Below are 24,482 nucleotides of genomic sequence, written 5' to 3'. Positions count from 1 at the left end.
TACTCAGTAGTTGTGGATAAAGTACACAACATAAATGCTCATATGCAGTGATAGTTACAGAATCCTATGTATTTTAGTCCATTCAAAACTGCATTAGAGTATTGAGTATTTTATTTTAGAGTAAAGCTGCAACGTCGGATCAAAAAACGCCTAGTTTTCCTCTGATTTTCGGAAAGTGTTCCGCGTAACAGTTTTGCCCATACGTTTGTCCCCGGTGTGAATCCCGTCCTCCTGCTCCACCTGCTCCAACTGCTCCTCCTGCTCCTCCTGCTCCAACTGCTCCTCCTGCTCCTCCTGCTCCAACTGCTCCTCCTGCTCCTCCTGCTCCAACTGCTTCTCCTGCTCCTCCTGCTCCTCCTGTTCCAACTGCTTCTCCTGCTCCTCCTGCTCCAACTGCTCCTCCTGCTCCAACTGCTCCTCCTGCTCCAACTGCTCCTCCTGCTCCTCCTGCTCCAACTGCTCCTCCTGCTCCTCCTGCTCCAACTGCTCCTCCTGCTCCAACTGCTCCTCCTGCTCCTCCTGTTCCAACTGCTCCTCCTGCTCCAACTGCTCCTCCTGCTCCAACTGCTCCTCCTGCTCCAACTGCTCCTCCTGCTCCTCCTGCTCCAACTGCTCCTCCTGCTCCAACTGCTCCTCCTGCTCCTCCTGCTCCAACTGCTCCTCCTGCTCCAACTGCTCCTCCTGCTCCTCCTGCTCCAACTGCTCCTCCTGCTCCTCCTGCTCCTCCTGCTCCACCTGCTCCACCTGCTCCGCTGCCCGGCTCTGATTGGCCCAGAGCGATCACGTGACCAGGTTGGGTTTGCCAGGTTTGGCTCTGCGGCTGAACTCTGTTAATATGCGAGGGACGAACTGACACTTCCATTAAAGCATATTTATGGAGCCAAAGAGGATTGATACGGCCAAGTCCTCAATGGACTAAAATAGGACTAAACCGGGTCTAAACTAGGTCTAAACCAGGACTAAACCAGGTCTGAACCGGGACTAAACCGGGTCTAAACCAGAACTAAACCAGGTCTAAACCAGGCCTAAACCAGGACTAAACCTTGACTAAACCAGGACTAAACCGGGTCTAAACCGGGACTAAACCGGGACTAAACCAGGTCTAAACCAGGACTAAACCGGGACTAAACCAGGACTAAACCAGGACTAAACCACTTCATTGAAAGTGACTTATGGAGTTCTCTGTTGGTGTCAATAATCGTGAATAATCAGTAAATCAATGGTTGAATCAATCTTTATTTATAATATATATATTATTATATTATATATTTATTAGGCCCGAGCCCCAGCAGGGCGGAGGGCCTATTGCTCCCGCAACGCTGCCGAAGGCAGCGTTGCAACTGTCTGACCAAACATGCAGGCGCAGCCCGCATGTTTGGTACCCCGTCGCCCCTGGCAAGTACAGTGAACTAGCCCATGCCGAAGGCATGGATCATGCATACTTACTCCTGCTATGACAGAAATAGTCAACAATGAGTGAATGGGCGTAGCCCATTCACTCATTGTTGACAACAGCAGCGCGAAGCGCTGCATTCCTCCAAAATCACTCCTGGCATCGTCCCGTACGCGAGAATCCATGCCGCAGGCATGGGCCATGCTTGTATCTGCTCAAATCAATGGAAGTCTATGGGAAGTGGGTGGGGCACCCCGACGGGAAAGGGAGTGACGAGCGCGTAAGCGCTCGTAATGATGATTCCACCCCATGGCGGCATCGGGAAGGCTTAGAGCTTTCAAACGATGTATAATTTGTTGTTATAGTGGAAACGGCTATATTGTTTTTGCTAAAAATATTATTAGGCCCGAGCGCCACAAGCTGGCGAGAGGCCTATTAATCTCGTAAGGCCGTGCGAAGCACGGCTGCGAAAGTGCGCACGTAGTGCGCACGAAATCGAGCGCGAAGCGCTCGCCCACTTCCAAACACTCACTAACGCACTCCTTCACTCATGCACGCCCCGTGCATACTAATTAGTAGTAGGAAAATGGAACATTATCGTTGTAAACGGGCGAAGCCCGTGCAAAAGTGCGCACTAAACGAGCACTTTACATTGAGATGACGACCGCTTCGCGGTCGTCATCCCCATATAAAGCACTCATTTGCGCTAAGTACCTCACGAATACGTTCCCCATCTCTTGCATGTTCCGTGCATATAAGCATGTAATGCAAAAAATGAACATTATTACTGTATAGAGGGCCAAAAACACAAAGTGGGCGGAGCCCACTCAAAATTAACGAAAGTACCCGTCAGTGACCAGGGACCCACACCATGAGGTAGGAAAGCGCGAGCGCTTTCCGAAAATGTATAGTTTATGATATTTGGAAAATGGGAAACATTGTTTTCGCATCGGAATATTATTCTTTCTTCTTTCTTTCTTTCTTCTCGGGACCAACCCCCCTATTTTTCACCCAGTGAACATTGACGAAAAGTCACAAAAATTTGCACACCTCACACCACACAAATCGTGCCTCTCTACATTCTGGCTATTTCCCTTTTCTAAAACAAAAAAAAATGGCGCGTCAGCGCCCCCAAATGTACCAAAAATGCATTGAGAGATGGGAAATGACCCAAAAAAAATCTGATCGTAGAATCATGAAATTTGGCGCCGAGGTAGATGGTGACAAGAGAAGTAAAAAATATTATTACGGCAACGCCGTCCGCCCAACCAAATGTCAGCCATATTGCTTCAAAAATGGCTAAACATGACTTCGGAGTTTTTCCAAACGTCGTACTTTTATGAACTCCTCCCAGGGCGTTGGCCCTAAAAAGCTGAAATTTGGTGAAAATGCTACTGAGGAGTGGGACATCAAAAGTTATCCAAATTACATTGATACCTCTCACGGTCTCGGTGCGGCGAAGCCGCAAACTGTAGCTAGAATTTCAGAAATCTCCCATATTTAAAATTTCTGCCGTTTGCGCAGATAAAGTCCGAATTGCGTCAAATTAGAATCAGTTGTTAAACTCTTTGCCCTAAACCTACTTGAAGTGAAATAAATTCATTTGGCGCCACAGCGCCCCCTACAGATTTTATATGGAGGTTAAATGTTTAGTTTTGCGAAATTATATGAAATTTGACACACAACTCAATTTTGGCATCCCCATCAAAAAAGTCAATGAGACCCATGTCATAATTGTTATGGCGTTGCCGTAACGATGACCGAAACCTTTCATGTTATTCCAATGGGGAAATCGCCAGAACATGTTTACACTTTAGACTTTCACAAACTCCTCCCAGGGCGTTAGACATATAAACCTGAAATTTGGTGAGACTCATCTTCAGGACCATCAAAAGTTATCCACATTTTCATTCAAAGAGTCACGGTGTCTGTGCGGCAAAGCCGCAAATTTTGCCAAGAATTCAAAATAAAATAGCTTTTTGATGGTAAAACAAAGGGGAGAAGATGTGACAGCGTCACAGATTCAGCAGTAGGCGTAATAAAAGGACAATTGGGGCGCGTTAGCGCCCCCTCCTCTTGCGGCGTGGCGGCGGTGTGGCGGCGGCGTGGCGAGGGCCGATCATTGCCGCTTGCGGCTATATTTCTTTCTTCTTCTTCTTCTTCTCGGGACCAACCCCCCTATTTTTCACCCAGTGAACATTGACGAAAAGTCACAAAAATTTGCACACCTCTAAAAATCGTGCCTCTCTACATTCTGGCTATTTCCCTTTTCTAAAATTAAAAAAATTGGCGCGTCAGCGCCCCCAAATGTACCAAAAATGCATTGAGAGATGGGAAATGACCCAAAAAAAATCTGATCGTAGAATCATGAAATTTGGCGCAGAGGTAGATGGTGACAAGAGAAGTAAAAAATATTATTACGGCAACGCCGTCCGCCCAACCAAATGTCGGCCATATTGCTTCAAAAATGGCTAAACATGACTTCGGAGTTTTTCCAAACGTCGTACTTTTACGAACTCCTCCCAGGGCGTTGGCCCTAAAAAGCTGAAATTTGGTGAAAATGCTACTGAGGAGTGGGACATCAAAAGTTATCCAAATTACATTGATACCTGTCACGGTCTCTGTGCGGCGAAGCCGCAAACTGTCGCAAGAATTTCAGAAATCTCCCAAATTTAACATTTCTGCCGTTTGCGCAGATAAAGTCCGAATTGTGTCAAATTAGAATCAGTTGTTAAACTCTTTGCCCTAAACCTACTTGAAGTGAAATAAATTAATTTGGAGCCACAGCGCCCCCTACAGATTTTATATGGAGGTTATCTTATATCTTATCTTAAATATTTAGTTTTGCAAAATTATATGAAATTTGACACACAACTCAATTTTGGCATCCCCATCAAAAAAGTCAATGAGACCCATGTCATAATTGTTATGGCTTTGCCGTAGCGATGACCGAAACCTTCCATGTTATTCCAATGGGGAAATCGCCAGAACATGTTTACACTTTAGACTTTTACAAACTCCTCTTAGGGCGTCAGCCCTATTAATCTGAAATTTGGTGAGACTCATCTTCAGGGGTGGACCATCAAAAGTTATCCACATTTTTATTCAAAGAGTCACGGTGTCTGTGCGGCAAAGCCGCACATTTTGCCAAGAATTCAAAATAAAATTGCTTTTTGATGGTAAAACAAAGGGGAGAAGATGTGACAGCGTCACAGATTCAGCAGTAGGCGTAATAAAAGGACAATTGGGGCACGTTAGCGCCCCCTCCTCTTGCGGCGTGGCGGCGGTGTGGCGGCGGCGTGGCGAGGGCCGATCATTGCCGCTTGCGGCTATATTTCTTTCTTCTTCTTCTTCTCGGGACCAACCCCCCTATTTTTCACCCAGTGAACATTGACGAAAAGTCACAAAAATTTGCACACCTCTAAAAATCGTGCCTCTCTACATTCTGGCTATTTCCCTTTTCTAAAATAAAAAAAATTGGCGCGTCAGCGCCACCAAATGTACCAAAAATGCATTGAGAGATGGGAAATGACCCAAAAAAAATCTGATCGTAGAATCATGAAATTTGGCGCAGAGGTAGATGGTGACAAGAGAAGTAAAAAATATTATTACGGCAACGCCGTCCCCCGAACCAAATGTCGGCCATATTGCTTCAAAAATGGCTAAACATGACTTCGGAGTTTTTCCAAACGTCGTACTTTTACGAACTCCTCCCAGGGCGGTGGCCCTAAAAAGCTGAAATTTGGTGAAAATGCTACTGAGGAGTGGGACATCAAAAGTTATCCAAATTACATTGATACCTCTCACGGTCTCTGTGCGGCGAAGCCGCAAACTTTAACTAAAATTTCAGAAATCTCCCATATTTAAAATTTCTGCCGTTTGCGCAGATAAAGTCCGAATTGCATCAAATTAGAATCAGTTGTTAAACTCTTTGCCCTAAACCTACTTGAAGTGAAATTAATTAATTTGGAGCCACAGCGCCCCCTACAGATTTTATATGGAGGTTAAATATTTAGTTTTGCGAAATTATATGAAATTTGACACACAACTCAATTTTGGCATCCCCATCAAAAAAGTCAATGAGACCCATGTCATAATTGTTATGGCGTTGCCGTAGCGATGACCGAATGTTATTCCAATGGGGAAATCGCCAGAACATGTTTACACTTTAGACTTTCACAAACTCCTCTTAGGGCGTTAGACATATTAACCTGAAATTTGGTGAGACTCATCTTCAGGACCATCAAAAGTTATCCACATTTTCATTCAAAGAGTCACGGTGTCTGTGCGGCAAAGCCGCACATTTTGCCAAGAATTCAAAATAAAATAGCTTTTTGATGGTAAAACAAAGGGGAGAAGATGTGACAGCGTCACAGATTCAGCAGTAGGCGTAATAAAAGGACAATTGGGGCGCGTTAGCGCCCCCTCCTCTTGCGGCGTGGCGGCGGCGTGGCGAGGGCCGATCATTGCCGCTTGCGGCTATATTTTTTATTATTCTTCTTTCTTCTGCTCTTTGAGCTCTAATTTGACCCCCTGAACATGCTCAAAAACTCACCAAACTTTGCCCAAAATTCAGAATCGGCGAAAAATTTGATTTTTTTCTGGGCCATTTTTTTTTTCGTCAAAAAATGGCGCGACAGCGCCACCGACAAAAGTCAAAATACATTGCGCCTATGGGAGACGCCCCGGGGTCAACTTTGCCGTAGAGCTACGAAATTCGGGACACGCATTCCTCTCTTGAGGACAAAAAAAAAATGTTATTGTGGCCACGCCCCCAGACTTACCCTATGCCCGCCATCTTCCTTTGAAAATGAAAAAAAGCTGAGTTAGCCATTTTGTTCACGTCAAACTTTGACGAACTCCTCCTAGGGCGTTTTGCCCACCAACTTCAAAATCGGCGTACGTCCTCTGGACAAGTGGGGCATCTAAAGTTATCCAAATTTTTGGGATACCTTTTACGGTCTACGTGCGGCGCAGCCACAAAATTGGACAACTTATTTTGGGATAATGCTAATCTAAAAATTGCTCCCATTTGATCAAAACAAGTCCGATTTGGACCAAATTTGAATCAGTTGTTAAACTATCCAGTTTGGACCAGTTTATGATGACAAAATTTAAATGGGCCTGATAGCGCCCCCTACGGAGTGACCTTTAAATTAACATTGAAGGTCAAAAATTAGTTTTACCAAAATGTTCTAAACTTTACCCAAAATTCTATTTGGCCATCCCGATCAAAAAACCCAATGAGACAAATGCCTTAATTTTTACGGCGTAGTCGTAGCGATGACAGAAACATCCCATGTTATCCCTATGGGGAAACCGTAAAATCTCTAAAATGACCACATTTTTACACTTCACACTTTAACAAACTCCTCCTAGGGCGATCACCCGATCAAGTTCATATTTGGGGAAAATAATCTACACAAGCGGAGCATCAAAAGTTATCCATATTTTTATTCCAAGTGTCACGGTCTCTGTGCGCTGGAGCTGCACATTTGAACGACATTTGTGTTCATCAATGTGTCGCTGTCTTAGTTCTTAGACAATTGCGTTAGCGCCATCTCTGTAAAATGCAGAGAGCAGAGTCGGAAGGCCGGCGGCCCGCGAGGCCCGTTGGATGCCGCTTGCGGCTTTAATTATGTATTATAAAGCCCTTTACATCACAGACCAAAGTGTTCCACAATAAAAACACAAAAACATCAAACTATAAAATAAAATGTCACTACATTAGAGTTAAACGCAAGAATAAACAAGTGATTTTATATAATCATTATAATATATAATAATATATAATAGTTAAATGGCTCAAATAACTCATCTGGACGATGCACAGAGTGTTTTACATCAGCGTTTTGTGTCACGCAATTAAAAACTCTTTCACAGTCTAAAGTTAAGATCTAGTGATTCATCAAAAGAATAAGAAATAATCTATTAAATGATATAATAACTACTAATGATTGATTAAAAGAATTAAACTAAATTAATGGATTAAAATAACTTCTAAAAGTGACAATGACACAAAGCTCCTCCCTGACACTAATGAGTCCTGGTCCAGTGATGGTCCTGTGAGTCCAGTCTGACCTCAGCTGCTCTTGGGTGGAGGCGTGGTCATGGTCCAGTCTGACCTCAGCTGCTCTTGGGTGGAGGCGTGGTCATGGTCCAGTCTGACCTCAGCTGCTCTTGGGTGGAGGCGTGGTCATGGTCCAGTCTGACCTCAGCTGCTCTTGGGTGGAGGCGTGGTCATGGTCCAGTCTGACCTCAGCTGCTCTTGGGTGGAGGCGTGGTCATGGTCCAGTCTGACCTCAGCTGCTCTTGGGTGGAGGCGTGGTCATGGTCCAGTCTGACCTCAGCTGCTCTTGGGTGGAGGCGTGGTCATGGTCCAGTCTGACCTCAGCTGCTCTTGGGTGGAGGCGTGGTCATGGTCCAGTCTGACCTCAGCTGCTCTTGGGTGGAGGCGTGGTCATGGTCCAGTCTGACCTCAGCTGCTCTTGGGTGGAGGCGTCGTCATGGTGTGTCATGTGCATTAACCTGAACATGAGATTCTTACACGTGTTTCTTCTGCTCTGGCTCAGATTTATCATTTATCCAGAAAAGTGTCTCAGAAAATGTACAGAAAAGGAAACGCATTAAACCCTTGAACCAGGTTTAGTTTATATGAATATTACATTAATTGAATAGAATTTATTTTAACATTGTAAAAATGTAAGGAAAACTGAAGAGTCAGTTTAAAGTCTTTAACTGGAACATATTTTAATCTCTTTGGTTTTAGCTTCTCCAGCTTCACCAACACCGAAAAACGGGAACATTTTCTCTGTGAATCTTTCTTCATAAGAGCAGATCAGAGACATGTCCTCAGTGTTAGAGAAAGACACTTTCCCTTTGTCATAATCCAGTCGGACTCTGATCTTCTGAGGGCTTCGCTTTAGATTCAGAGTTTTACAAACAACATCAAAGTATTTTCCACCTTTGAGCTGTAAACACCAGAGTCCATATTTTGGAATACCTCCTCTCTCTCTCTTCCTGTCGACAGACTCTTTGGCCGCACCAATGATCCATCCCGGATGGTCCCCGACCTCCACGTCCCACTGGTGTGAGCCGGAGCTGAAGCCCTCACAGCTCAGGACATCTGCATATTTAGTGAATCTCTCTGGATTTAAAGGGACCTGTTGATGTTCAGTTTCTCCATATCTCACTCCCCTCAGATCCTCAGACAGATGGAGCTCTCTGTCTGCAGTGTTTGGGTCCAGAAGGAGCTCTCTCCTCTGGGCCAAAGGCTAGAGCTGTGAGCAGAGCTGCTCCTTCAGTTCACTCATGACTGAGTCCACAGACACCACCTTATGTCCAGAGTGAAGAGAGAACTCACACACAGGACACAGAGGGCGACACTCGTCCAGGCAGAACAGAGGGCTCTGCTCTGGGTGTGAGCTGCAGAACTTCTCCCTCTCTCCTGCTGGAGCCGGCTCCTTCTTTGAAAAGGAAAGACTCAGTTGTTTTAGAGCAAAGTTCACATCTAGAAAGTCTTTAGAGGATTTCCTGTGACACACGGGGCAGTTCTTGGTCTTGTTCTCGTCCCAGTAGTGGTGCAGACAGCTGGAGCAGAAGCTGTGGTTACAGCCCAGAGACACTGGTTCTTTAAAGGTCCAGACACACAGGACAGGTCAGGAAGTCCTCCTCTGCAGAGATCTGCTCCATTTCAACAAAAGTCACAAGACTCACAGGTCTGTGTCCTCTGTGTGCGACGCCCTGCTGCAGACTGACTCAACTCTTTCACTTTCCTCTGAAAGAGTTGTTCACACCTGAGTGAGAGTCTGAGCAGCAGCAGCAGCAGCAGCAGCAGCAGCAGCAGCAGCAGCAGCAGCAGCAGGGGGCGCTGTTGTGACGTTCACTGGCTTTAACATTATGTCATTTATCCACACTTCCCTCTGACCTAAAGAAACCTGTTACTAATTACATTTACAGATGTTTCAACTCCATTCTCCCTGACCAGCTCAAACACCACAGGAGGACGGGAGGGCATCTGACACAAACACACATCCTGATAAACCAGTGATAACGTTTACTACATTGTCCTTTTAGCTCAGCAGATTCAGCAGGTTCATTTACTTCAGAAATGCACCGTGACTGTACGTCGTCTGAACACACATCTCTGTATTGATGTGTCCAGAAACCGTCACGATACCGTAAATATATCTACGATATGGGAGAACCTGGTGCTCCAGGTTATATATGTGGACATTTAATGACATTTAACGACAGATCATCAAAACCATAGGGTCCTGGCTGCGTCGGGAGCTGCCGGCGACCACGACGTCCCGCTGCACATTCGGACCGAACACTGGTGCTGAAAAGTTGACTCTTATTCTAGAACACGAGGTTACAGTTTCAGATGGAAGTGCGCTATTTAACTACTAAAGATTCACTGTTTTTACATCCTGATGATGCGTTTTGTGATTGAATAATGGTTAATTTCAGCCACGGTTGCAGTACGATTTTATTTCTAAGCCGCTGCCTGCTTGTCTCCATGGAGATGTAAATGTTTCGTCTGGAATGTTCCATCGTACGACATTAAAGTGCCTGATCTTTACGATCATAAACTGGTTCATAATAAACGGTTTGCAGTGGTCCGAACGCATTCTTCACGTGTGCGTCCTAGTAACTTCCCCAGACCAGAGCGTCACGCTAACAACGGCGCGCATGCTAACAATGCGCCAATATTACTTCCTGGTTCTCGTACAGTGAAAACGCTTCATAATTATGGTGCGTTCCCGACAAAAATGCTCTGGAACGCTGCTCAAACAGGTCATTCCTACTTGTGAACTCAGCGATAACCAAGTGACTAATGATCCATAAGATACAAGATTAACCGTGACGCGTTCTATAGTCGATGGTTTAGCATTAGCATTAGCCGTATTGTTTATTTCAGCCGGAACGCTCCGAGGTCGGCGCTTGTACAGTTCAAGTGGGAAATGACCGATCTCGCAGTGTCCGGAATGCAACACTGGATGCAAACGGCACACTGCGGTCTCATTTTGACCCCAGGAGCTGCTTTTTACGAAATATCTGGGTCAAACAAATTAGACTGCAGACTTTTACATGTTTACAGTCACTTGCATTCTCTCTTTCATTAGGGATGTTTTTATCGTTCAAAAATGATCTGATCTGTAATTCGGACTTCAGTGGAAACAGAATATGCCTCAGTCTTACGCATTTCAATTCTCGACTTCAGTTCTGGGCTTTTTGTGAAGCCAAATCTGCCATGCTGACTGTGTGCAAGTGTCTTCTGTGTCCGGTCGAGGGGAGAGCAGAGGATTTGTGGGCAGCTCCTCCTCCTCGTGCTCTCCCTCGTGTCCCAGACTGGATTTGAACAGAACAAAAGACCGTGAGCCGCTCGACATATCTGCAACGTACAGGCGCAAAGTCACCCTCGCATAGAAATAGCAACCGCTCCACGATGGATACGTCGGATCCTGTGGACAGGTCTATAGTTCATAAGAGCCACTGCAAATGTCAATGTACGTGTGACATGTGAAAGAGCCGCTACGGTCCAACAACAACTCGGCTAAAGGTTTAGTTTGTACATCTAATAAAAGGCAATCCACCACTGAATTTGATTTCATTTCTCTCCTTAAATAAGATGTTTCTGAGTCTTTATTGCAGGTCGAGTTTTGCAGGTAAGAAATTAAAATCAGTTTTGTTCCAGTCCAGATATAGCTTCTACTCAGGTCAAAATGAAACCACAGCACTTTCTCTGTATCGAAATACTAAGCGTTTTATTCTCCGAGAAGCAGGAAGTGCGCCGTTAGCATGCTAATGTGTGTTAGCTTCACCTGAGCTCAGAGACTCAAAACTGTCAAAACCAGATTCAGAGCCTTTTATAATATACAACACACGGACAGTTGGAAACGAGGCTCCTTAAAACTGTCTGCGAGTAGGCTGACGTTTAATAGCATAGGCACTCGCATTTGCATTAGCTGCTAACGACCTGAATCAAACAGCTCAGTCCTTTGTTTTGAAACAGCCCACAGTGAACATGCCGCTTTTGTCCTCTAGATGGCAGTAGCAACGAGTGTGACATCACGTCAGACACATAGTGGAATAGATGGTTTAACTTTGTATTTATGCAGAGAAGACGTTGTGCCAGTTTTCGTTTGATGTGGATATGTTCAGTAACGACAACGATATGAACCATAAACCAGGTCAACTCATCTCCAGCTCAGTGTTCAAATATTGATACTTCACAGTGACGTCAAACTGGGGGTGAACTGCATGTATTTCTGCGGAGGGCATGTTCCACCGTTACCATGGTGATGCACTGCACACGTTAGCGAGAAAAGACCCAGACAGAACAGTTTTAGATGGTTCAAAAACACAGGAGTTTTGCTGTGATCAAGAATACAAGGTTCATGGTCCAGTTTAGATGTTTGACCGGTCCACAGGGACTCGAGAGAGCCTGGAGAGAGACGGCCCTGGAGAGAGACGGAGAGAGAAGGCCATCCAGAGAGACGGCCCTGGAGAGAGACGGCCCTGGAGAGAGACGGCCCTGGAGAGAGACGGAGAGAGAAGGCCCTCCAGAGAGACGGCCCTCCAGAGAGACGGCCCTGGAGAGAGAAGGCCCTCCAGAGAGACGGCCCTCCAGAGAGACGGCCCTCCAGAGAGACGGCCCCTTTTCGTCAATGTTCACTGAGTGAAAAATAGGGGGAGGGGAAGAAGTTTCTCATTTTTAAACTATCATAAACTATACATTTTCGCCCTCTTTATTTTGACACTGGTCAATATAATTCTGGTCACGAGGTTCTGGAAGCGATAGTCAAAGTATATTTAGTTTGTCTCACTTTTGAGTTCATCCTTTGAAAAGACCAGATTTTGTGCTTTTATTCATGTTTTTGTCCTTCATATTACATTAAACTTACATTATAAATCAGATGTTACGTCCAGATAGTGACTCTTTGTAGTTTTTACTTGTTTTACTTGACTACTACTTTTACTTGACTTAACGTTACTCTTACTTGAGTGACATGTTTAGCTACTCTGCCACCGCTAATGAAGTACAAATATATGTGTACTTTTGTGTGTGGCGGTCAAGTACAAATATACGTGTACTTTTGTGTGTGGCGGTCAGAGATCACTATCAGATCACCGTGAGCCTCGCCGAGCAGGAAATGGCATTAGCCGCTTCAGTCCGACTCTGGTGACCTCTCCGTGACCCCCGCACGGCCAGAGAGCAACGGGTTGCCATAGCGACGCAGTTAAAATCACACGCACACATACACAGACACACACACACACACAGAAAACTGGCAGCGTAAATTAATTGTGAGGTTATTGTGTTTTCATGTGTTCACCACCTGCTACAATAAGAAATAAAGTGTGATCGGGGCGGGGACGGTCCAGGAGGAAATTTGACGCTCTTCTTATATAATATTATATATATAATATTTAGTATTAAATTATAACATAAAGATGATGATGATGATGATGATGATGATGATGATGATACGTATTGTGTGGTACTGGCTCTAAAACGGCTTAGAAACAAACATTTCGCTTAGTGTGAGATCGTTGAGTCTGGAGGGGAATGATCTGGTTGCCATGAGAATAAGTCTTTAGTTATATTTTTAACTGGTTTACATGTTACAATTTCCATAACTTTACCTTGATCCTTAACCTTACCCTTTTCCTTTCATCTTTCCTAATCTCACCCATGACTCTTAAAGTCATAACTCTGAATGACCAATCAGATCACAGCATTAACCAAACAGAAACAGGTCCTGATAAGCCCCGCCTCTTCATAGTGATAAGCCCCGCCTCTTGATTGTGACGTTTTACCTTAAAAAGCGGCTGATTTTGATTGATCCGTTTTGATTGAGTAAATTTTCAAATGAGCTCGAGTCAGATTTTATTTTATTTTTTTTATTTTTTTTTGTCATTAAAACAAGGCGGAGATAGGGAGAAGGTGAAAACAAGCATTTTCTCAGCATTCAAGGGGAATAATGTAATTTTAAAATTATATCATTTGAGTCATAATCCGGTCATTCTACTAAATATATCAATATAAATGGGAAAGAGTGTGATTTTGTTTTGACTGATGAAGAGTGGGAAACATATGTATGTATGTGTTTGGAGGGAATACTGTTGGGAAAATGTGTCATGTTTTTTCACTGTCACGTGTTCTGGGACTGTCCTGTCAATCAGAAATATGAATAAAGTGTTAAACTGTTTTTGATATCATCATCATCCTACTGAATGTCACAGATATGTAATTGGACCTCAAAACTCCTGCCATGGACACAATAAGTGGATACCTCGGGATGGATATTGAGCATGTGGAGGATACTGAGCATGTGCAGGATACTGAGCATGTGCAGGATACTGAGCATGTGGAGGATACTGAGCATGTGCAGGATACTGAGCATGTGGAGGATACTGAGCATGTGGAGGATACTGAGCATGTGCAGGATACTGAGCATGTGGAGGATACTGAGCATGTGCAGGATACTGAGCATGTGGAGGATACTGAGCATGTGGAGGATACTGAGCATGTGCAGGATACTGAGCATGTGCAGGATACTGAGCATGTGGAGGATACTGAGCATGTGGAGGATACTGAGCATGTGCAGGATACTGAGCATGTGCAGGATACTGAGCATGTGGAGGATACTGAGCATGTGGAGGATACTGAGCATTTGCAGGATACTGAGCATGTGGAGGATACTGAGCATGTGGAGGATACTGAGCATGTGCAGGATACTGAGCATGTGCAGGATACTGAGCATGTGCAGGATACTGAGCATGTAGAGGATACTGAGCATGTGCAGGATACTGAGCATGTGCAGGATACTGAGCATGTGGAGGATACTGAGCATGTGGAGGATACTGAGCATAATGCAGGATACTGAGCATGTGCAGGGTACTGAGCATGTGGAGGATACTGAGCATGTGCAGGATACTCGTCGTCGGGACGACAAAAAATGCAGTGACGATCAAGAACTGGACAGACATTAGAACATGTTTGTTTTGGTCTTTTGAGTCCTGTATTTATTCTTTATTTATTTGTATTTTCCCTTGTATTTGAAACATATTTATCCAATTAGATTCTGTATTGGTCTCCCCTCTCAACCCTCGATCCAGCTGTGCTCCATCACTCCACATCCTCCTCTCTCTCTCCTCCCTCTCCTCTCCCTCCCTCCCTCCCTCCCTCCCTCTCTCTCTCTCCTCTCTCTCTCTCCTCCCTCCCTCTCTCTCCTCCCTCTCTCTCCCCTCTCTTTCCTCTCTCTCCCCTCTCTCTCCTCTCTCTCTCCTCCCGCTCTCTCCTCCCTCTCTCTCTCTCTCCCTCTCTCTCTCCCTCTCTCTCTCCTCTCTCTCTCCTCCCTCCCTCTCCCTCCCTCCCTCTCTCTCTCCTCCCTCCCTCCCTCTCTCTCTCCTCCCTCCCTCTCCCTCCCTCCCCTCTCTCTCTCTCCTCCCTCCCTCTCTCTCCTCTCTCTCCTCTCGGTCCAGTTGTGCTCCATCACTCTTCATCCTCACATTCTCGTCCTGCACTTGTTGGATGTTTTCTCCGTCAAACCTCCCCGTCATCCCGCGCGTAAAAGCGACATCATCCCCTCCTGGTTCCCGGTCCAGTCCGCCTCGTGACTCTTGCGTGTCCCTTGCGCGAGACTGTGTGCGTGGGACTCTTTAACTCCCGATCCCTCCGCCGTCTCCGTCCCGCGCGGCGCAAACACGATGTCGTTGGTTTTACGCGCGACGCCGCAGGACTGGCACCGGCTGGACGCACGGACCATGTAATCTGACCAGGTACGCGGCTTCTGTCACTCAAACACATGGTCCAGGGCAGCGCGCGTAACGGTTTCATATGCGCGAGGCTGACGCGGCAAGAACGCGGCAAGAACGCGGCAAGAACGCGGCAAGAACGCGGCAAGAACGCGGCAAGAACGCGGCAAGAACGCGGCGACTGCGGGAAATGCATTCAGGTCTTCTGAGTAAAGTGCTTTTATTAATGCTTATGTCTTTACAGCGTTGTTAATACATAGAACCTGTTTATTTTATTCTATTTGTATTATATTTGTATTATACAGGCTGCTGCATATCTTCTATAGGAAAGTTTATTTGTAGAGCACAAAGTGACACAGGAAAAATGATATATAAAATAGTGGGTAAAACATAGTAAACGTAAATCCTCTTGTTTTGTCCAAAAGACTCTGATTCCACATTTAAAAGTCCTTTGTTGGACCTTATGTGTCGTCTTACTGCAAAGGACGTTTAGGACAATTTGTATTCAGAGCCTCAAACTATTTATTTTAAGCCATTGGACCGTTTATGTCATTTTTATATATACTCTACATGCTTAATTAGGTGTGTCTAATGAATTTATCAAGCAAAACATATGTGTGAGTCACACTTGTGGCATTTGTATTTATTTTATTGTTTAATTGTTTCTATTATTGTATTGTTTGCATTAAGGACTTTGTTTAGTTGGAAAGTGCTTAAGAAAAGACCGCTAAATGTTGATTAAACTCACAGTAATAAAGGGAAGACGGGGAATCGACCTTCTTCTGTTTTAGCTTTACATCTGGTTCAGTTCTTCCGTTCTTTTAAACGCCAGAAACAGCACCTCGATGTTTTTGACGTTCATCTGGAGTTCATGTCATAGTTTGAGGTCCTCGATTCCGTGTACAATTTTGTGCTCAGTGAAGTACTTTGGTGCAGTTTTGTGTCTTGTGAAGCCCTTTGATACAGTTTTGCGTCCTGTGAAGCCCTTTCGTGCAGTTGCTTGTCCTGTGAAGCCCTTTGACGCAGTTCCGTGTCCTGTGAAGCTCTTTGGTGCAGTTTTGTGTCCTGTGAAGCCCTTTGGTACAGTTTTGTGTCCTGTGAAGCCCTTTGGTGCAGTTTTGTGTCCTGTGAAGCCCTCTGGTGCAGTTTTGTGTCCTGTGAAGCCCTTTGGTGCAGTTGCTTGTCCTGTGAAGCCCTTTGGTACAGTTCTGTGCTCTGTGAAGCCCTTTGGTGCAGTTTTGTGTCCTGTGCAGCCCTTTGTTGCAGCCCTCGCTCTCTGAATGAACCGCTCGTTTGACAGCGTCGTTTCCGTGAGCTTTAGTTAAAGAAAGGCTCTGTTTTACTGCCGCTGTGTCGCAGCATCGATCCAGGGGTCCGTGTGTCGCTCGGGGCCCGTCCCCTCCTGTGTCTGGAGTCTATGTCCCCCTCCGTCTCTCTGTCTCTCCACTTCCTCCCTTCCGTCCCAATCGGATATAAAAGCTCGTCCCTCGGGCCTTCGAGCGGCGACGGTTTATGGAAGTGCGTTTACGCTCTCACGAGTATCGGGCCGGAGGGCGCAGCGATCCGACACCGGCGAGCCCGTAGTACTCGGCTCATATTCCCGTCTTCAGTTTCAGTTTTGTCTGTGGTTTAGATAAATGTCATCTGGTTTTCTTTCGTACGCAAAATGTTCAACCTCAATAACCGACAAACCAAAGCTCCAACTGACATTTGGCGCTCAAAGTAAAGAAAGTCAAGACTCATCTACCTCCCTCGCCCCCTTCTAGCTGCGTCGTGCCATCTTTCCGACAGGCATTTCCATCGCGGTTCAGTTTGTGATTATTTATTTAAAAAGTAAGATTTACTTCAGAGCATTTGAGAGACGAATGAGGACGAACTGGAGCAAAGAATGACGGGACGTTTTGTCTTTGCAGAGGACGTTTTATCTGCCACTTGCACACAAGTGCCAAATCAAACTGTGATTTCGATGTGGTCGCCGTCCCTTCCCTTCCGTCCTCCCCCGTCCCTCCCCCACAGGGCGCACACGGAGGCACACATCATCGTCCTGCAGGAAGCGGCCGCTGATTTCCCAGAGGACACTGCTCCTGTCACAGCCGCCTCAGGGACGCGAGCCTGCGACGGCCTCGTAAACAACCCACTTGCACTTTGCTTTATTCTAAGCCGGACTTGACTGGACTTGGAGGAGAGCGATGTCCTTATTGTCCGTCTCATTGTGGACGAGTGTGACGACGGTGCGGTGGGCGGGGCCTTGTACTTTCAGCGCGATAGAAATCTACATCGGGATATCGCCTCTTGAATATTATGCTCTACATTTTGTGGCGATAAGGAAGGTTGTTCTTTTGTTCTTTATTCTTAAAACAAAGCCAGAAAGAGGGCGTGTTGGGGGCGTGGCGAGGGGAAAGCGTCATGTGTGCCTGTGCCAAAATGACGGAAAAAATACATTGTACAAATTGAATAATTTAAACATTGTGAACTCAACGGCACTTAAGAAAAATAAAGATGTTACAAGTCAAAAAGTCTCGTTCTCGTGGGTTCATTCACTTTTTCTTAAATTGTTTGCACTTTATTCACATTTGAGCTAAAATGGGTAGAAACTGCTTAGTGTTCAGATTGTTTTTTTTTTTGTTTTATACATTTTTTCTTCATAAAACAACAAAAACACACTTATAAACAAATGTAAAGAATAAAAACCATAGCTGGGCGGGTCCAGTGAGAGCTCAAGTGAAGTAAAGAATATAATTATAAAGAATGTGGTGAAGAAAAGAAACTATGTGAAAAAAGTGTCCCATTTGGTCCATTGTTTATTGAGGCGGTCACTTTTCCGGCGAGTGTCGAGTCTGATGTCTGTCCAGTCCGTCATTTTGTTGTAACGGCCTTCTCCCCGGCAGTATCCGTCCATCACGTCCATGGCGGGAGTTTTGAGGCCCAAATACGTTCTTCATATAAGGTTTTGTCAGCTTTTTATGATAAATGTAAGTCTCCTTTAGCTTTAGGTTTTTTGTGTCGTGGCATAAAGTAGTATTATAAACTAGATAATGTGCAGTGGCTGAAGCCATTACGAGTGTCTGCATTCTTGCGTAAAAGTACTACATGTGTGTAATGAAGACTTTATTCTTGTTAGGCTCGAGACATGGAATGGAATGTTCATTCCATGGAATACTTGAGTTTATTGTTCTTCCCCTGGTTTCTTATTCCTATTATTCCTATTCTTCATGTTCATACTCGGGCATTTTTGACCCCCTGAACATGGATGAAAGTCACACATGGGACACGGCTCGGCCCGAACTCCAATAAAATGGAGCTTGCCGCGTGGATCCACACGGCGCCGCGCCCCCAGGAGAAGAACAATAGACTCGAGCCATGGAATGAACATTCTAACGTGCTTTGAACTCATGGGCTTTGAAACACCAAAATAATGGAAGAAGAACTTCTGAAGAAGTCTGGCGGCAATGTAACACTTGGATACCAGCCGCCATAAAACAACAACAACAACATGTAGTTTAGCTGTAAAGAAGTGTAATGTGTGTGTAATTTGTGGAAAAGGTTGTGCATTTGTGTGAAAGTACTGCATGTGTGTAACACGTGTGTGTCAGAGTACTTCAAGTGTTGCTGAAAATGTTTAATATTTGTTGAAAAATATTCAGCCTTCCCGCCCGGCCATGTTTTCTGATGCGTTTTGCGTCATACCAATGACGCTCAGTAATTCACAGTTGATTATTGTGTAGTTTGCGACTCAAATAGTTGTTTGTCCTGACAAATTGCAAGATCGTGCTGAACGCAGACGTGAGCAGGGAAAAAGGGAGAGAGCCTCGGTGACCCGGCTGCACCCCCTCCTCCCTGTAGAGCCGTTAGCGTTAGCATTAGCACTTTACTTTTGCAAATACTGAAAAATATTCTGGTATATAAAAATGTCAAAAGCAATAGCCCCCCTAAGACGGTGAAAGCGTCCTGCCCCCGTCCTGCCTCCGTCCTGCCTCCGTCCTGCCTCCGTCCTGCCTCCGTCCTGCTTCCGTCCTGCCTCCGTCCTGCCTCCGTCCTGCCTCCGTCCTGCTTCCGTCCTGCCTCCGTCCTGCCTCCGTCCTGCTTCCGTCCTGCCTCCGTCCTGCCTCCGTCCTGCTTCCGTCCTGCCTCCGTCCTGCCTCCGTCCTGCTTCCGTTCTGCCTCCATCCTGCCTCCGTCCTGCTTCCGTCCTGCCCCAGTCATCCCTCCGTCCTGCCTCCGTCCTGCTTCCGTCCTGCCCCAGTCATCCCTCCGTCCTGCTTCCGTCCTGCCTCCGTCCTGCCCCAGTCCTGCCTCCGTCCTGCCTCCGTTCTGCCTCCATCGTCCCCCGTTTGTTGCGTAACACGCCGGGCTCTCCATCTGTCACGGGTTTCCCCACGAGCAGATTCATGATCGTGTCTGTAATGGACATGTTCACGAAGTGATGGATGAAGGAGGGAGAGGGAGAGAGTGAGAGTGTAAGTCAGACGTTTCAGCAGCTGCTTCTGTGGACGAGCAGCAGCCTTGGGATCTTCATCAATATTTAGAGGAGAACATGCAAACGTGAAAAAACTGAACACGCAAGAGTTTCAAACCCCGAGCTCCCTCGTGAAAGGGCCAAGTCCCAAACCACAAAAACCTCTGAATGGCGTAAATAATCTCACTTCACCGTTCAGTTCATCAGCCTCTTCTCCTCTGCACATGCTCAGTTGGAGCTTCTCTTCTCCACTGCACATGCTCAGTTAGAGCTTCTCTTCTCCTCTGCACATGCTCAGTTGGAGCTTCCCTTCTCCTCTGCACATGCTCAGTTAGAGCTTCTCTTCTCCTCTGCACATGCTCAGTTAGAGCTTATCTTCTCCTCTGCACATGCTCAGTTAGAGCTTCACTTCTCCTCTGCACATGCTCAGTTAGAGCTTCTCTTCTCCTCTGCACATGCTCAGTTAGATCTTCTCTTCTCTGCACATGCTCAGTTAGAACTTCTCTTCTCCTCTGCATATGCTCAGTTAGAGCTTCACTTCTCCTCTGCACATGCTCAGTTAGAGCTTCTCGTTCTCTGCACATGTTCAGTTAGAGCTTCACATCTCCTCTGCACATGCTCAGTTAGAGCTTATCTTCTTCTCTGCACATGCTCAGTAAGAGCTTCTCTTCTCCTCTGCACATGCTCAGTTAGAGCTTCACTTCTCCTCTGCACATGCTCAGTTAGAGCTTCTCTTCTCTGCACATGCTCAGTTAGAGCTTCTCTTCTCCTCTGCACATGCTCAGTTAGAGCTTCTCTTCTCCTCTGCACATGCTCAGTTAGAGGTTCTCTTCTCTGCACATGCTCAGTTAGAGCTTCTCTTCTCTGCACATGCTCAGTTAGAGCTTCTCTTCTCCTTTGCACATGCTCAGTTAGAACTTCTCTTCTCCTTTGCACATGCTCAGTTAGAACTTCTCTTCTCCTCTGCACATGCTCAGTTAGAGCTTCACTTCTCCTCTGCACATGCTCAGTTAGAGCTTCTCTTCTCTGAACATGCTCAGTTAGAGCTTCTCTTCTCTGAACATGCTCAGTTAGAGCTTATCCTCTCCTCTGCACATGCTCAGTTAGAGCTTCACTTCTCCTCTGCATATGCTCAGTTAGAGCTTCACTTCTCCTCTGCACATGCTCAGTTAGAGCTTCTCTTTCTCTGCACATGCTCAGTTAGAGCTTCACTTCTCCTCTGCACATGCTCAGTTAGAGCTTATCTTCTTCTCTGCACATGCTCAGTAAGAGCTTCTCTTCTCCTCTGCACATGCTCAGTTAGAGCTTCACTTCTCCTCTGCACATGCTCAGTTAGAGCTTCTCTTCTCCTTTGCACATGCTCAGTTAGAGCTTCTCTTCTCCTCTGCACATGCTCAGTTAGAGCTTATCTTCTCCTCTGCACATGCTCAGTTGGAGCTTCTCTTCTCCTCTGCACATGCTCAGTTAGAGCTTCTCTTCTCTGCACATGCTCAGTTAGAACTTCTCTTCTCCTCTGCATATGCTCAGTTAGAGCTTCACTTCTCCTCTGCACATGCTCAGTTAGAGCTTCACTTCTCCTCTGCACATGCTCAGTTAGAGCTTCTCTTCTCTGCACATGCTCAGTTAGAACTTCTCTTCTCCTCTGCACATGCTCTGTTAGAGCTTATCTTCTCCTCTGCACATGCTCAGTTAGAGCTTCACTTCTCCTCTGCACATGCTCAGTTAGAGCTTCTCTTCTCCTCTGCACATGCTCAGTTAGATCTTCTCTTCTCTGCACATGCTCAGTTAGAACTTCTCTTCTCCTCTGCATATGCTCAGTTAGAGCTTCACTTCTCCTCTGCACATGCTCAGTTAGAGCTTCTCTTTCTCTGCACATTCTCAGTTAGAGCTTCACTTCTCCTCTGCACATGCTCAGTTAGAGCTTATCTTCTTCTCTGCACATGCTCAGTAAGAGCTTCTCTTCTCTGCACATGCTCAGTTAGAGCTTCACTTCTCCTCTGCACATGCTCAGTTAGAGCTTCTCTTCTCTGCACATGCTCAGTTAGAGCTTCTCTTCTCCTCTGCACATGCTCAGTTAGAGCTTCTCTTCTCCTCTGCACATGCTCAGTTAGAGCTTCTCTTCTCTGCACATGCTCAGTTAGAGCTTCTCTTCTCTGCACATGCTCAGTTAGAACTTCTCTTCTCCTCTGCATATGCTCAGTTAGAGCTTCACTTCTCCTCTGCACATGCTCAGTTAGAGCTTATCTTCTCCTCTGCACATGCTCTGTTAGAGCTTATCTTCTCCTCTGCACATGCTCAGTTAGAGCTTCACTTCTCCTCTGCACATGCTCAGTTAGAGCTTCTCTTCTCCTCTGCACATGCTCAGTTAGATCTTCTCTTCTCTGCACATGCTCAGTTAGAACTTCTCTTCTCCTCTGCATATGCTCAGTTAGAGCTTCACTTCTCCTCTGCACATGCTCAGTTAGAGCTTCTCTTTCTCTGCACATGCTCAGTTAGAGCTTCACTTCTCCTCTGCACATGCTCAGTTAGAGCTTCTCTTCTCTGCACATGCTCAGTTAGAGCTTCTCTTTTCCTCTGCACATGCTCAGTTAGAGCTTCTCTTCTCCTCTGCACATGCTCAGTTAGAGCTTCTCTTCTCTGCACATGCTCAGTTAGAGCTTCTCTTCTCTGCACATGCTCAGTTAGAGCTTCTCTTCTCCTTTGCACATGCTCAGTTAGAACTTCTCTTCTCCTTTGCACATGCTCAGTTAGAACTTCTCTTCTCCTCTGCACATGCTCAGTTAGAGCTTCACTTCTCCTCTGCACATGCTCAGTTAGAGCTTCTCTTCTCTGAACATGCTCAGTTAGAGCTTCTCTTCTCTGAACATGCTCAGTTAGAGCTTCACTTCTCCTCTGCACATGCTCAGTTAGAGCTTATCTTCTTCTCTGCACATGCTCAGTTAGAGCTTCTCTTCTCTGCACATGCTCAGTTAGAGCTTCTCTTCTCCTCTGCACATGCTCAGTTAGAGCTTATCTTCTCCTCTGCACATGCTCAGTTAGAGCTTCTCTTCTCCTCTGCACATGCTCAGTTAGAGCTTCTCTTCTCCTCTGCACATGCTCAGTTAGAGCTTCTCTTCTCCTCTGCACATGCTCAGTTAGAGCTTATCTTCTCCTCTGCACATGCTCAGTTAGAGCTTATCTTCTCCTCTGCACATGCTCTGTTAGAGCTTATCTTCTCCTCTGCACATATTCAGTTAGAGCTTCTCTTCTCTGCACATGCTCAGTTAGAGCTTCACTTCTCCTCTGCACATGCTCAGTTAGAGCTTCACTTCTCCTCTGCACATGCTCAGTTAGAGCTTATCTTCTTCTCTGCACATGCTCAGTAAGAGCTTCTCTTCTCCTCTGCACCTGCTCAGTTAGAGCTTCACTTCTCCTCTGCACATGCTCAGTTAGAGCTTCTCTTCTCTGCACATGCTCAGTTAGAGCTTCTCTTCTCCTCTGCACATGCTCAGTTAGAGCTTCTCTTCTCCTCTGCACATGCTCAGTTAGAGCTTCTCTTCTCTGCACATGCTCAGTTAGAGCTTCTCTTCTCCTCTGTACATGCTCAGTTAGAGCTTCTCTTCTCCTTTGCACATGCTCAGTTAGAACTTCACTTCTCTGCACATGCTCAGTTAGAGCTTCTCTTCTCCTCTGCACATGCTCAGTTAGAGCTTATCTTCTCCTCTGCACATGCTCTATTAGAGCTTATCTTCTCCTCTGCACATATTCAGTTAGAGCTTCTCTTCTCCTCTGTACATGCTCAGTTAGAGCTTCTCTTCTCCTTTGCACATGCTCAGTTAGAACTTCACTTCTCTGCACATGCTCAGTTAGAGCTTCTCTTCTCCTCTGCACATGCTCAGTTAGAGCTTATCTTCTCCTCTGCACATGCTCAGTTAGAGCTTATCTTCTTCTCTGCACATGCTCAGTTAGAACTTCTCTTCTCCTCTGCATATGCTCAGTTAGAGCTTCACTTCTCCTCTGCACATGCTCAGTTAGAGCTTCACTTCTCCTCTGCACATGCTCAGTTAGAGCTTATCTTCTTCTCTGCACATGCTCAGTAAGAGCTTCTCTTCTCCTCTGCACATGCTCAGTTAGAGCTTCACTTCTCCTCTGCACATGCTCAGTTAGAGCTTCTCTTCTCTGCACATGCTCAGTTAGAGCTTCTCTTCTCCTCTGCACATGCTCAGTTAGAGCTTCTCTTCTCCTCTGCACATGCTCAGTTAGAGCTTCTCTTCTCTGCACATGCTCAGTTAGAGCTTCTCTTCTCCTCTGTACATGCTCAGTTAGAGCTTCTCTTCTCCTTTGCACATGCTCAGTTAGAACTTCTCTTCTCCTTTGCACATGCTCAGTTAGAACTTCTCTTCTCCTCTGCACATGCTCAGTTAGAGCTTCACTTCTCCTCTGCACATGCTCAGTTAGAGCTTCTCTTCTCTGAACATGCTCAGTTAGAGCTTCTCTTCTCTGAACATGCTCAGTTAGAGCTTCACTTCTCCTCTGCACATGCTCAGTTAGAGCTTCACTTCTCCTCTGCACATGCTCAGTTAGAGCTTCTCTTCTCCTTTGCACATGCTCAGTTAGAGCTTCTCTTCTCCTCTGCACATGCTCAGTTAGAGCTTCACTTCTCCTCTGCACATGCTCAGTTAGAGCTTCTCTTCTCCCTCTGCACATGCTCAGTTAGAACTTATCTTCTCCTCTGCACATGCTCAGTTAGAGCTTCACTTCTCCTCTGCACATGCTCAGTTAGGGCTTCTCTTCTCCTCTGCACATGCTCAGTTAGAGCTTCTCTTCTCATCTGCACATGCTCAGTTAGAGCTTCTCTTCTCCTCTGCACATACTCAGTTAGAGCTT

General features: G+C 45.8%; 1 pseudogene; it reads right to left on the bottom strand.

The window, feature by feature from the left end:
- Positions 1-8,127: 8,127 nt before the first annotated feature.
- Positions 8,128-9,200, bottom strand: LOC140353455 (zinc-binding protein A33-like; annotated as a pseudogene).
- Positions 9,201-24,482: the final 15,282 nt, after the last annotated feature.

This window comes from Eucyclogobius newberryi, unplaced genomic scaffold (assembly GCF_026437365.1).
Source record: "Eucyclogobius newberryi isolate DKJ021-1_F unplaced genomic scaffold, fEucNew1.0.hap1 SCAF_9, whole genome shotgun sequence".
Taxonomy (NCBI): Eukaryota; Metazoa; Chordata; class Actinopteri; order Gobiiformes; family Gobiidae; genus Eucyclogobius; species Eucyclogobius newberryi.
The sequence above is the reverse complement of the archived record's forward strand: the minus strand, read 5'-3'. Positions and strand labels throughout refer to the sequence as shown.